Source organism: Balaenoptera musculus, chromosome 12 (assembly GCF_009873245.2).
Source record: "Balaenoptera musculus isolate JJ_BM4_2016_0621 chromosome 12, mBalMus1.pri.v3, whole genome shotgun sequence".
Lineage (NCBI taxonomy): Eukaryota > Metazoa > Chordata > Mammalia > Artiodactyla > Balaenopteridae > Balaenoptera > Balaenoptera musculus.
This window is the reverse complement of record NC_045796.1, coordinates 63,205,439-63,218,981: the sequence shown is the minus strand read 5'-3', so window position 1 is coordinate 63,218,981 and position 13,543 is coordinate 63,205,439. Positions and strand designations below refer to the sequence as shown.

Genomic DNA, 13,543 nt, shown 5'->3' with positions numbered 1-13,543 from the left:
AGTGTTTTGTTTTTTTTCCTGTTTTTGTTTTTTATTTTGTTTTTTGGCTGAGTAGTATTCTTGTGTGTGTGTGTGTGTATCCACCAGTTTTCTGTATTCATTCATCGTTATGGATACTTATGTTGTTTCCATTTCCTGGGTATCATAAATAATGATGCAGTGAACATTAGAGTGGGTATCCTTGAGTTGTTGCTGATCATGGAGGAAAAACAGTCGACTCTTCTCCCTTGAGTATGATTTTAGCTGGAGGCTTGTGATACATGGCCATTATTTTGTTGAAGTACTTTTTCTCTATACGCACTTTGTTGAGAGTTTGTATCATGAATGGGTGTTAAATTTTGTTGAATGCTTTTTTCTGCTTTTTTGAGATGATCACATGACTTTTATCCTTTATTTTGTGAATGTTGTGTATCACATTGATTGATTTGAGGGTGTTAAACCATCCTTGCACCCCTGGAATAAATTCCACTTGATAATAGCATATGATACTTTTGTTGTATTGTTGAATTCAGCTTATTAATATTTTGTTGAGGAGTTTTGCATTTCTGTTCATCAGGGATATTGGCCTGTAATTTACTGTGGTGTCTTGACTGGTTTTGGTGTCAGGGTAATGCTTGTCCCATAAAATGAGTTTGGACGTGTTCCCTTCTCTTCTAATTTTTGGAAGAATTTGAGAAGATTGGTATTAATTAATTCTTCTTTGAATATTTGGTAGAATTCACCAGTGAAGCTGTCTGATTCTGGATTTTGTTTGTTGGAGGTTTTTGATTACTGATTATCTCCTTTCTAGTAATCAGTCTGTTCAGATTTTGTTTCTTCATGATTCAGCCTTGGAAGGCTGTATGTTTCTAAGAATATATCCATTTGCGATGTCAGTGGAGTATTAAAGTTCCCTATTATTATTGTATGGCTGTTTTACCCTTTAGGTCTGTTAATATTTGCTTTTATATTTGGATGCTTCTATGTTGGGTGCATAAATATTTAAAAATGTCATATCCTCTTATTGTATTGATCCCTTTATCATTATGTAATGACCTACTTTGTTCTTTGTTTCTTATTACAGTCTTTGTTTTATGTTCTTCTTTGTCTTATGTAAGTATTGCCACCCCAGCTTTCTTTTGGTTTCCAAGAGCATGGGATATATTTTTCCATCGCTTCGTTTTCAGACTGTGTGTGTTTGTACATCTAAGTGAGACTCTTGTGGGTAAGATATAGATGACTTAAAAAATCTGTTTAGCTACTCTCTGGGTTTTTTGCTTGCTTGTTTGTTTGTTTTCCCAGAATTTGTCCATGTACACTTAATTATTGATAGATATGGAGTTATTTACATTTTGTTTATTGTTTTATAGCCGTTTTGTAATTTCTTTTTTCCTCTCTACTTCTCTTGATCTCCTACTTTGTGATTTGATGATTTTCTGTACTGGCAGTCAGATTCCATTGTCTTTATCTTTTGTGTACTTAATCTAGGTTTTTTCTCTGTAGTTACCATAATGCTGACATAAAACAATTTATATTTATAATAGTCTGTTTTAAGTCAATAACAAATTTGGTAACAGTCTAAAGCTCTACATTTTTACTTACCCCCATTTTATATTTTTGAAGTCACCATTTACATCATCTTATCTTGCATATTCTCTATCAAATTATTGCAGTTATAGTTATTTTTACTGTTTGTCTTTTAACCTTCATACTAGTGCTTTGTATAAGTGATTAATCTATCACGTTTACAACATTAGGTTTTTCTAAATTTTACCGTGTGTTAATTTTTACCAGGGAGATTTATATATTTGTATTTTTTTCCTGTTACTGACTAGCACCCTTTTGTTTCAGCTTAAAAAGTCCCTTTAACATTTCTTATAGGACTGGGCTATTGGTCATTACCCTATGTTTTATTTTTCTGGAAAACTCTTTATATCTCCTTTAATTCTGAAGGATAACTTTGCCATATAGAGTATTCTTGGTTGGCTGTTTAATTTTTTCAGAGCTTTAAATATATCATGCCACACCCTTCTACAATTTTTCTGCTGGAAAATATGCTAATAGTCTTTTGGGGATTCCCTTGTATATAAGAAGTTGTTTTTCTCTTGCTTCTTCTTACAGTCTGTCCTTGCCTTTAACTTTTGACGATTTATTTATATTATATATATAAATAAATCTGGATGCTGTTTCCTTCCCCTGATTAGGGAAGTATTCAGCCATTATTTCTTCACATAAATTTTCTGCCCTTTTTCTCTCCTCATTCCGGGAACCTGATGCGAATAATGGTCCTCTTGATGTTTTCCCATAAATTCCTTAAACTATCTTTGCTCTTTTTTATTCCTTTTTCTTTTTGCTGCTCTAATTGGAGGAGTTAAACTGCCCTGTCTTTGAGTTCACTGATCTTTTGTTTTGCTCTTAGTCTGCTTTTGAACCCTCATATTTGTCAGTACAGTTGTTGTATTCTTCAACTTCATCATTTCTGTAGGGTACTTTCCTTTATTTTTTGTTTGTTGAAATTCTCACTTTCATGTTTTTTTCTGACGTTGGTGAGCATATTTATTACTTATTTTGAATTTTTTGTCATGTAAATCATTTATCTCTTTTTCATTAAGTATTTTCCTGAAGTTTTTATCTTGTCCTTTTATTTGGAACATATTCCTTTGTTTCTTCAGTTTCCCTGACATTCTGTGTTGGTTTCTATGTATTAGATGAAACAGCCTCTTCTCCCAGTCTTGAAGGCGTTGCCTCATGTAGGAGATGAACCTTAATGTTTAACCCTGTCCTATTTCTTGGTTGTCTCTCATATCCTTGTGATTGTCCAAACAACCTACTTGGTTCTTAGTGGCTCCCAGCCGTTGAGGGTTTCCCAAGACCTGCCAGTGTCCTAAAAGGGAGAATCTCAGTCAGCACCTAAATTCAGGTTGATTGGAAGCCAGACTTTGGGCAGCAGCTTTTAAGTTATACATATATACCTCTTTCCATGGAAGCCTGGGAGATGGACATTTCATTCTGCTTCCTCTGTACTGAGCCCTGCATGATAGTTAAGAACCATGTCTTCCTTTGTGCCATCCCATTAGACCCATGAACACAATACCCACTAGCCACCAGAGCCAGGCTATCAAGGGTTATTTCTTGTGGGCAGCAACCACAAAAGCTGGTGCACCAAATGTGGGCAGAAGCTCCTTTCTCAAAGATTCCCACGACCTGGGGCTGGGTGGAGGGTGTTTTTGAAGTAGGTGCCCACTTCTTTCCCTGGTCTCTGCACAAGATTGCAGTTGGCCCCTAGATGTGTGTTTAATTTGATGTCTTCCCCTCAGGCCAAAGCTATGAAAATAGGATATTAGTCCTCTTTCACAGAAAGATTGGGTGCCTGTCTGTTACCTCTCTGCTTTGTCCTGTGGGTTGTTGCTGGTTACGAACTCTTTCTCTCTTTGTTTCGGTCCTATGGGACTCATAAAGGTCCACCACTCTGGCCACCAGAGCCAGGTGGTCGAGTTAGTGCCCCCTTACTTAGCAGCAGCCTCAAAAACCAGGCCATCAGATGTATATACAAGCTTCTTTCTGGAAGATAAGGTGACCTGGAGTGAGACGGGGGAGGCTCCTTGGTCTTTGGAGAGTATTAAGCTTCTAGGTATGCCTTACATTAGGTGCCTGCCACTTAAGCCAAAGCTTTAAGATAAGCATATAAGTCTCTTTTACAGAAAGACTAGGCATTTTAATTGGCTGCCTTTGTGCTGGGCCCTGGGGTGTAGGCATAGTGAATCCTCATGAGCCTTTTAAGTATGTTTCTCAGTTCACTATAGCCTTGTGTGTCTCATGGACACCAGCCCTGTTAACTTTCAAAAGTAAATGTTTTGGGTGCTTGTCTCTCAGGTGCAGGTCTTAAAAGTTGGGGTGCGAGATGTAGATTTCAAATCCTGTGCTCCTCAGGAAGAAGCTCAGAGTTGTGGGTTCCCTCCTGATTATGGGTCTCCATGCCAGGCTTGGAGTTTATGGTTAGATTGTGTCTCAGCCTCTCCTACCCATTTCAACATCAGTCTTTTTTTGTTTACCCAATATGTAGGAGTTTATTTCAGAGAAAATTGTTCCTTATGTAGTTGTAGATTTGGTGTGTCCCTGGGAGGAGGTAAGTTAAGGCTCCCCCTACATTGCCATCTTGAACTAGAACCTCTAAAGGTATTTTATTTTATTATCGATTATTGATAATAAAATAAAATACTCGTGAACTATTCTTTTGGGCATGAGGATAGTAATTACAATTTTTGGAATAGTCGTTTTCATTAAAACTTGATGTGAAAATGACTTAGAATCTTTTTTAATAATACATTTTTTCATAAAAAATTTATGTTCCAAACCTCATCTAGATCATAGCTTATTAAAGTTTCCTTACTATTATTCTGTATATGTTTTATATTCATATACTTACTGTTTTAGCAGAAAAGAAAGAGAATTGCAGTGTTCTTTTATGAAGATAATACAGTAATTAGTGAGATTAACATGTCTAAGTATCTTGGATGTCAAAGATTTACTAAAAACAAGTTTTGTTAACCATATGAATTTAAATATTTCTGAAGTAGTTAGAAAACAAACTGCTGCTTAAAAATTTGTCAAAATCTGTATTTCATTTAAACCTTGTATAACACATACACACACAAACACATACACACCCAGGTACATAAAAAATGCAGGTGAAAGTCTGAAGACAGTTGTAAGACCAAGTATATTCTACCCAGATAGTAAGGCGTGTTACAAATGTGGGAAATTTTCTCACAGTATAAAATTTTATTTATTTCTTTCAGAAATTAATGAATCATGGAAACAAATAGAAGTAATGATGAAAAGGATTTTGAATAGCACCGCAAAGGAAATTTTATAATGAATAGCAAGAGAATAAGAATCGTTTTTAAAATCCAAGGATACTTTTCAAAAATTGGTTATGTGGTAGTTAGCAACATTAATCTTAATAAATTCACAAAAAATATAACCATATGGTCTGCATTCTCTGACCATATTCAGTATAACTGAACATTAAAAATAAGGCCAAAATAAACATTTAAAAAGTATAAAATTGTCTAAAATTTTAATTATAACATTATAACTAAAAATAACACTTCTTTTAAGTAAAGATCAAAAGTGAAAATTTAGGAGGATTAAAAATAAATAGCACTGAGATTATCAATACCAGTAGGACATGGATAATGAAATAAACTAAAATTAGAAGGAGGGATTAATAAGGATGAAGTAAGCAGTTAATTAAATAAAATACAAAACCTTCAAAATCAGTAGCCTGGGTAAATTATTTTTCCATTGTGGGGAAGAAAAAAACAGACAAACCACTGGCAAGATTAAAAAAGAAAAACATAGAGAAGACATAATATCAAAAATTGGAAGGGAATAGATCTATAGGGATAGAAGAGCGTTCAAGATTTTATATCACCATATTTAAAATATATAAAAAATAGGCAGCATTCTTGGAAAATACAAAAAAGTTTTATTTTTTGTGCAGAGAGAAGTTTAAAAAATCTAAATTGACTTATATGCTAGAAAAAAATTCTGAAGTTTTATTGAGTGTATATCTTTCTCAAAGCACCAGATCTTACCTATCAGTTCTGTTCAACCTTTGAGAACTGGTTGATTTTTGTGAGAGTGAAATACAGTGGAAAGTTTACTCATTATCTATTTCTGTATAACATATTACCCCAAAACTTGGCAGTTTAACACAACAAACATTTTATATCTCATGCAAGTTCTAAAGGTCAGGAATCTGGAAGTGGTTTAGCCTGGTGAGTCTGGTTCAAGATTTCTCAGAAGGTTATAATCAAGTTGTTGGCTGGTACTATAGTCATCTGAAGCCTAGAGGATCCACTTCTAAGCATTCTTATGTGGTGGTTGTCAGACCTCAGTTTCTTTTAGCTGTTGGAATGGGACTTAGTACTTTTTTTTTTTTTAATTGAAGTATTGTTGATTTACAGTGTTTCAGATATACAGGACTTAGTTTGCAGGCAGCCTCTCCACAGGACTGTCTCCTTAATACATGGCAGCTGGCTTCCCTATAATGAATGATTAGAGAGAGTTCAGTATAGAAGGTGCAGTGTTTTGAACTAATTTAGGAAGTGACTGTCACTTATGCCCTATTTTATTGGTTTATCTGCTGGTAAACCAACCCTGGTACAATGTGGGAGGCAACTGCACAGGTTATGAATATCAGGAGATGGGGAGCATTGGTGGCCATCTCGGAGACTGGCTACCAGAGAAGACTTGCAACTTTATTCTATAATGATAACACAATTCTGATTCAAACACTAAAGAAGGATAGCACAAAAAGATTTATACATTAATATAAATATATTAATGAAAATATATGCAAAATTCCTAAAGAAAACTTATATGAGAAGTGTTTATTAGCAAGAATCTAAGAGGGGGTTCAAGAGTATGAAATCTGAATCCAAATCTCCCACATTCAGTCCTGGCTCAAGCACTTAGTAGCTGTATATTTAACTCTTATGCCTTAGTTTCCTCATCTCTCAATGGAGAAAGTAACAAAATCTACCTTACAGAATGGTTATAAAGATTACATGTGGTAATATATGTAAAGCCCTTAGTGTCTGGCACATGGTAAACACTATGTAAGTGTTAAGTAAATAAAACTTAATTGATTATTTAAAGGAGATAAAACATCATCTTGATACTAAACTTCTGAGGAAATAAAAACTCATTACTAATAAAACTCTTAATAAAACATGTTCTTTAACTTGATAGAGGGTATCTTTTATTTTTATTTTGTTGATTTTTCTATTAATTTTTATTGGAGTGTAGATGCTTTACAATGTTGAGTTAGTTTCTGCTGTACAGTAAAGTGAATCAGTTATACAGATACATATATCCATTCTTTTTTAGATTTCCTTCCCATTTAGGTCACCACAGAGCATTGAGTAGAATTCCCTGTGCTATACAGTAGGTTCTTGTTACTTATCTATTTTATATACAGTAGCGTATATATTTCAATCCCAGTCTCCCAATTCATCCCACCCCCTCCTTCCCCTTGGTAACCATAAGTTTGTTTTCTACATCTGTGACTTTATTTCTGCTTTGCAAATAAGTTCATCTATACCATTTTTCTAGATTCCAAATATAAGCGCTATTATACGATATTTGTCTTTCTCCTTCTGACTTACTTCACTCTGTATGACAATCTCTAGGTCCATCCATGTCTCTGCAAATGGCATTATTTCATTCCTTTTTATGGCTGAGTAATATTCCACTGTATATATGTACCACGTCTTCTTTATCCATTCCTCTGTTGATGGACATTTGGATTGCTTACATTTCCTGGCTATTGTAAATAGTGCTGCAGTGAACATTGAGATGCATGCATCCACTCGAATTACGGTTTTCTCCAGGTATGTGCCCAGTAGTGGGATTGCTGGGTCATATGGTAGCTGTATTTTTAGTTTTTTAAGGAATCTCCATACTGTTCTCCATAGTGGCTGTACCAATTTACATTCCCACCAACAGTGTAGGAGGGTTCCCTTTTCTCCACACCCTATCCAGCATTTATTGTTTGTAGATTTCTGATGATGGCCATTCTGACTGGTGTGAGGTGATACCTCATTGTAGTTTTGATTTACATTTCTCTAATAATTAGTGATGTTGAGCATCTTTTCATGTGTTTTTTGTTCACCTGTATGTCTTCTTTAGAGAAATGTCTATTTAGATCTTCTGTCCATTTTTTCATTGGGGTTTTTTTTTTTGTTATTGAGCTGCATGAGCTGTTTGTATATTTTGGAGATTAATCCCTTGTCAGTTGCTTCATTTGCAAATGTTTTCTGCCATTCTGAGAGTTGTCTTTTCGTTTTGTTTATAGTTTCCTTTGCTGTGCAAAAGCTTTTAAGTTTCATTAGGTCCCATTTGTTTATATTTTCATTACTCTAGGAGGTGGATCAAAAAAGATATTGCTGTGATGTATGTCAAAGAGTGTTCTGCCTGTGTTTTCCTCTAAGAGTTTTATAGTGTCCGGTCTTACATTTAGGTCTTTAATCCATTTTGAGTATATTTTTGTGTTTGGTGTTACGGAGTGTTGTAATTTCATTCTTTTACGTGTACCTGTTCAGTTTTCCTAGCATCACTTGTTGAAGAGACTGTCTTTTCTTCATTGTATATTCTTGCCTCCTTTGTCATAGATTAGGTGGCCATAGGTGTGTGGGTTTATCTCTGGACTTTGTATCCTAATCCATTGATTTGTATTTCTGGTTTTGTGCCAGTACCATACTGTTTTGGTTACTGTAGCTTTGTACTTAGTCTGAAGTCAGGGAGCTTTATCCTCCAGCTCCGCTCTTCTTTCTCAAGATTGCTTGTGCTCTTCGGGGTCTTTTGTGTTTCCATACAAACTGTAAAATTTTTTTGTTCTAATTCTATGAAAAATGCCCTTGGTAATTTGATAGGGATTGCATTGAATATGTAGATTGCTTTGAGTAGTGTAGTCATTTTCACAATATTGGTTCTTCTGATCCAAGAACATGGTATATCTCTCCATCTGTTTGTGTCATCTTTGATTTCTTTTATCAGCATCTGATAGTTTTCTGAGTTCAGGTCTTTTGCCTCCTTAGGTAGGTTTATTCCTAGGTATTTCATTCTTTTTGATGCAATGGTAAATGGGATTGTTTCCTTAATATCTCTTTCTGATCTTTCTTTGTTAACATATAGGAATGCAAGAGATTTCTATGTATTGATTTTGTATCCTGCAACTTTACCAACTTCCTTGATGAGCTCTAGTGGTTTTCTGGTAGCATCTTTAGGAATCTCAGTATATAGTATCATGTCATCTGCAAACAGTGACAGTTTTACTTCTTCTTTTCCAATTTGGATTACTTTCATTTTTTTTTCTTCTCTGATAGCCATGACTAGGACTTCCAATAGTATGTTGAATAAAAGTGGTGAGAGTAGACATCCTTGTCTTGTACCTGATCTTAGAGGAAATGTTTCAGATCTTCACCATTGAGTATGATGTTTGCTGTAGGTTTGTCAGATATGGCCTTTATTATGTTGAGGTAGATTCTCTCTATGCCCACTTTCTGGAGAGTTTTTATCATAAATGTGTTGAACTTTGTCAGAAGCTTTTTCTGCATCTATTGAGATGATCATATGGTTTTTAGTCTTCAATTTGTTAATGTGCTGTATCACATTGATTGATTTGCATATACTGTATTGAAGAATCCTTGCCTCCCTGGGATAAATCCCACTTGATCAGGGTGTATAATCCTTTTAATGTGTTGTTGGATTCGGTTTGCTAGTATTTTGTTGAGAAATTTTGTGTCTGTGTTCATCAGTGATATTCGCCTGTAATTTTCTTTTTTTTTTTGTGATATCTTTGTCTGGTTTTGGTATCAGGGTGATGTTGGCCTCATAGAATGAGCTTGGAAGTGTTCCTTCCTCTGCAATTTTTGGGAAGAGTTTCATAAGGGTAGGTGTCAGCTCTTCTCTAAATGTTTGATAGAATTCACCTGTGAAGCCATCTGGTCCTGGACTTTTGTTTTTGGGGAGTTTTTTAATCCACTTTCAATTTCAGTACTTGTGATTGGTCTGTTCATATTTTCTATCTCTTCCTGGTTCAGTCTTGGAAGGTTGTACGTTTCTAGGAATTTGTCCATTTCTTCAAGGTTGTACATTTTATTGGCATATAGTTGACTGTAGTAGTCTCTTATGATCCTTTGTATTTCCGTGGTGTCCATTGTAACTTCTCCTTTTTCATTTCTAATTTTATTGAGTCAAGTCCTCTCCCTTTATGTCTTAGTGAGTCTGGCTAAAGGTTTATCAATTTTGTTTATCCTCTCAAAGAACCAGCTTTTAGTTTCATTGATCTTTTGATCAATCTTTTGATTGTTTTCTTTGTTTCTATTTCATTTATTTCTGCTCTTTCTTTCCTTCTACTAAGTCTGGGTTTTCTTCTTCTTTCTCTAGTTGTTTTAGGTATAACTTTAGGTTATTTGAGATTTTTCTTGTTTCTTGAGTAAGATTGTGTTGCTGTAAACTTCCCTCTTAGAACTGCTTTTGCTGCATTCCATAGTTTTTGGATCAGCCTGTTTTTGTTCTCATTTGTCTCTAGGTATTTTTGATTTCCTCTTTGATTTCTTCAGTGACCTTTTGGTTATTTAGTAACATATTGTTTAGCATCCATGTGTATTTTACAGTTTTTTTCCTGTAATTGATTTCTAATCTCATAGCATTGTGGTCAGAAAAGATGCTTGATATGATTTCAATTTTCTTAAATTTATCAAGGCTTGACTTGTGACCCAAGATGTGATCTATCCTGGAGAATGTTCCGTGTGCACTTGAGAAGAAAGTGTATTCTGCTGCTTTCCGATGGAATTCCTTATAAATATCAATTAAGTCTATTTGGACTAATGTGTCCTTTAAAGCTTGTGTTGCCTTATTAATTTTCTGTCTGGGTTATCTGTCCATTGTTGTAAGTGGGGTGTTAAAGTCCCCCACTATTATTTCCCATTTTATGGCTCTCAGCATTTGCTTTATATATTGAGGTGCTCCTATCTTGGCTGCATATATATTTACAATTGTTATATCATCTTCTTATACTGATCCCTTGATCATTATGTGGTGACCTTCCTTGTTTCTTGTAACAGTCTTTATTTTAAAGTCTATTTTGTCTGATTGAATATTGCCACTCCAGCTTTCTTTTGATTTCCATTTGCATGGAACATTTTTTTCCATTCCCTCACTTTCAGTTTGTATGTGTCCCTAGGTCTGAAGTGGTTCTCTTATAGACAGCATATACACAGGTCTTGTTTTGTATCTATTCAGCCATTCTGTGTCTATTGGTTGGAGCATTTACTCCATTTAATCCATTTACATTTTAGGTAATTATTGATATGTATGTTCCTATTGATATGTATGTTACCATTTTCTTAATTGTTTTGAGTTTGTTTTTGTAGGTCTTTTTTCTTCCCTTCCTCTTTTTTTCTCTTCTCTTGTGTTTCCTGCCTAGAGAAGTTCCTTTAGCATTTGTCATAAAGCTGGTTTGGTGGTGCTAAATCCTCTTAGCTTTTGTTTGTCTGTAAAGCTTTTGATTTCTCCATCAAGTCTAAATGAGAGCCTTGCTAGGTAGAGTATTCTTGGTTGTAGGTTTTTCCCTTTTATTACTTTAAGTATATCATGCCACTCCCTTCTTGCCTGCAAAGTTTCTGCTAAAAAATCAGCTGATAACCTATGGATTCCCTTGTATGTTTTTTGTTGTTTTTGCCTTGTTGCTTGTAATATTTTTTCTTTGTATTTAATTTTTATTAGTTTGATTAACATGTGTCTTGGTGTGTTCCTCCTTGTGTTTATCCTGTATGGGACTCTCTGCACTTCCTGGCCTAGGTGACTATTTCCTTTACCATGTTAGGGAAGTTTGAGACTGTTATCTCGTCAAATATTTTCTCAGGCCCTTTCTCTCTCTTTTCTTCTTCTGGGACCCTTATAATTCGAATGTTGGTATGTTTAATGTTGTCCCAGAAGCCTCTGAGACTGTCTTCATTTCTTTTCATTCTTTTTTCTTTATTCTGTTCCACGGCAGTGATTTCCACCATTCTGTCTTCCAGCTCATTTATCCATTCTTCTGCCTCAGTTATTCTGTTACTGATTCCTTCTAGAGTATTTTTCATTTCAGTTATTGTATTGTTCATCTCTGTTTGTTCTTTAGTTCTTCTAGGTCTTTGTTAATCATCTCTTGCATCTTCTCAATCCATGCCTCCATTCTTTTTCTGAGATCTCAGATCATCTTTACTATCATTATTCTGATTCTTTTTCATTATTTCTTCATTTAGTTGTTCTTGTAGGTTTTTATCTTGCTCCTTCATCTGCAGCAGATTCCTCTGTCATCTCATTTTGGCTAACTTATTGTGTTTGTGGTCTCCTTTATGCAGGCTGCAGGATCGTAGCTCCTCTTGCTTCTGATGTCTGTGTGTGAGTTGGATATTGAGTGGGGCCTCCCCTTTGCTCTGTGGTTGTCACTGCCCTGTCAGGGGCATGGTATCCTCCTTAGTTGTTGAAGTAGAGGCCCAAAGATCTGTTTCTTAGCTGTGTTTCTGATCTGCAGTGAGAGGTAGGCGGGACTGAAGCACTTCCACTTGGAGAGAAGCCTCTGAGTATTCCTCCTCTGGAGATGTTCACCTGTGAGTGTGCTCTGTAATGTCACCTTTTGCCCATTGTGCGGGCTCACAAAGTACACTGTTGTTGGCACTGCTCTCGGTCCCATCATAACTGTGGGTATGCCAGCAAATGGCCCTGGTGACTCTCAGGTGTAGTTTTCACCAGACCATTGGTGCAGATCCACTGAGGTCAGGTCCCAGCACGTGCAGTAGTTGTTCACCTGGACCTGCTGTGGGAGCTATGGAGGCTGCTCAGACTCTGGCCTGGCCCAACCCTCATGTGAATGTGCCCACAAAGCCCACAGCTGCTAAAGCCAGACCTGTCTCAGTTGCAGGAGCACTTGTCCGTTTGGATGTTCCATAGGTGCTGCATTTAGGAAGCCATCAGCACAGGTGTATTCACCGTTTTGTTCCACTACCTTCTGCTGTTTTTCAGGCAACTTCATAATTCCATCTTCCCAAGTCTTTTTATCTTCTTGAGCAAAGAACTGTTCCAGGTGCCTTTTACAGTCTTCCAGGGAATTGGAATTTTTTCCATTAAGAGAATTTTATTACTGTAGGTTTGTAGTATAGTTTGAAGTTGGGGAGCCTGATTCCTCCAGCTCCATTTTTCTTTCTCAAGACTGCTTTGGCTATTCAGAGTCTTTCGTGTTTCCATACAAATTGTAAAATTTTTTGTTCTAATTCTGTGAAGACTGCCGTTGGTAGTTTGATAGGGATTGCATTGAATCTGTAGATTGCTTTGGGTAATATAGTCATTTTCACAATATTGATTCTTCCAATCCAAGAACATGGTATATTTCTCTATCTGCTTATGTCAGCTTTGATTTCTTTCATCGGTGTTTTATAGTTTTCTGAGTACAAGTCTTTCACCTCCTTAGGTAGGTTTATTCCTAGGTATTTTATTCTTTTTGTTGTGATGGTAAATGGGATTGTTTCCTTAATTTTTCTTTCTGATTTTTCATTGTTAGTGTTAGAGGAATGCCAGAGATTTCTGTGCATTAATTTTGTATCCTACAACCCTACTTCAAACTATACTACAAAGCTACAAAAATCAAGACAATATGGCACTGGCACAAAAACAGAAATATAGATCAATGGAACAGGATAGAAAGCCCAGAGACAAACCCACACACGTATGGTCACCTAATTTACGACAAAGGAGGCAAGAACATACAATGGTGAAAAGACAGTCTCTTCAATAAGTGGTGCTGGGAAAACTGGACAGCTACATGTAAAAGAATGAAATTAGAACACTCCCTAACACCATACACAAAAATAAACTCAAAATGGATTAAAGACCTAAATGTAAGCCTGGACACTATACCTAGAGGGGTGGGATAGGGAGGGTGGGAGGGAGATGCAAGAGGGAGGAGATATGGGGATATATGTATATGTATAGCTGATTCACTTTGTTATAA

At 35.8% G+C, this 13,543-nt stretch overlaps 1 protein-coding gene across 2 annotated transcripts in view; it reads left to right on the top strand.

Annotated features, from left to right (window-relative positions):
* Positions 1-13,543, top strand: part of MANEA (mannosidase endo-alpha) — a 72,120-nt gene that overhangs the window by 33,142 nt on the left and 25,435 nt on the right. The window lies entirely within an intron of this gene.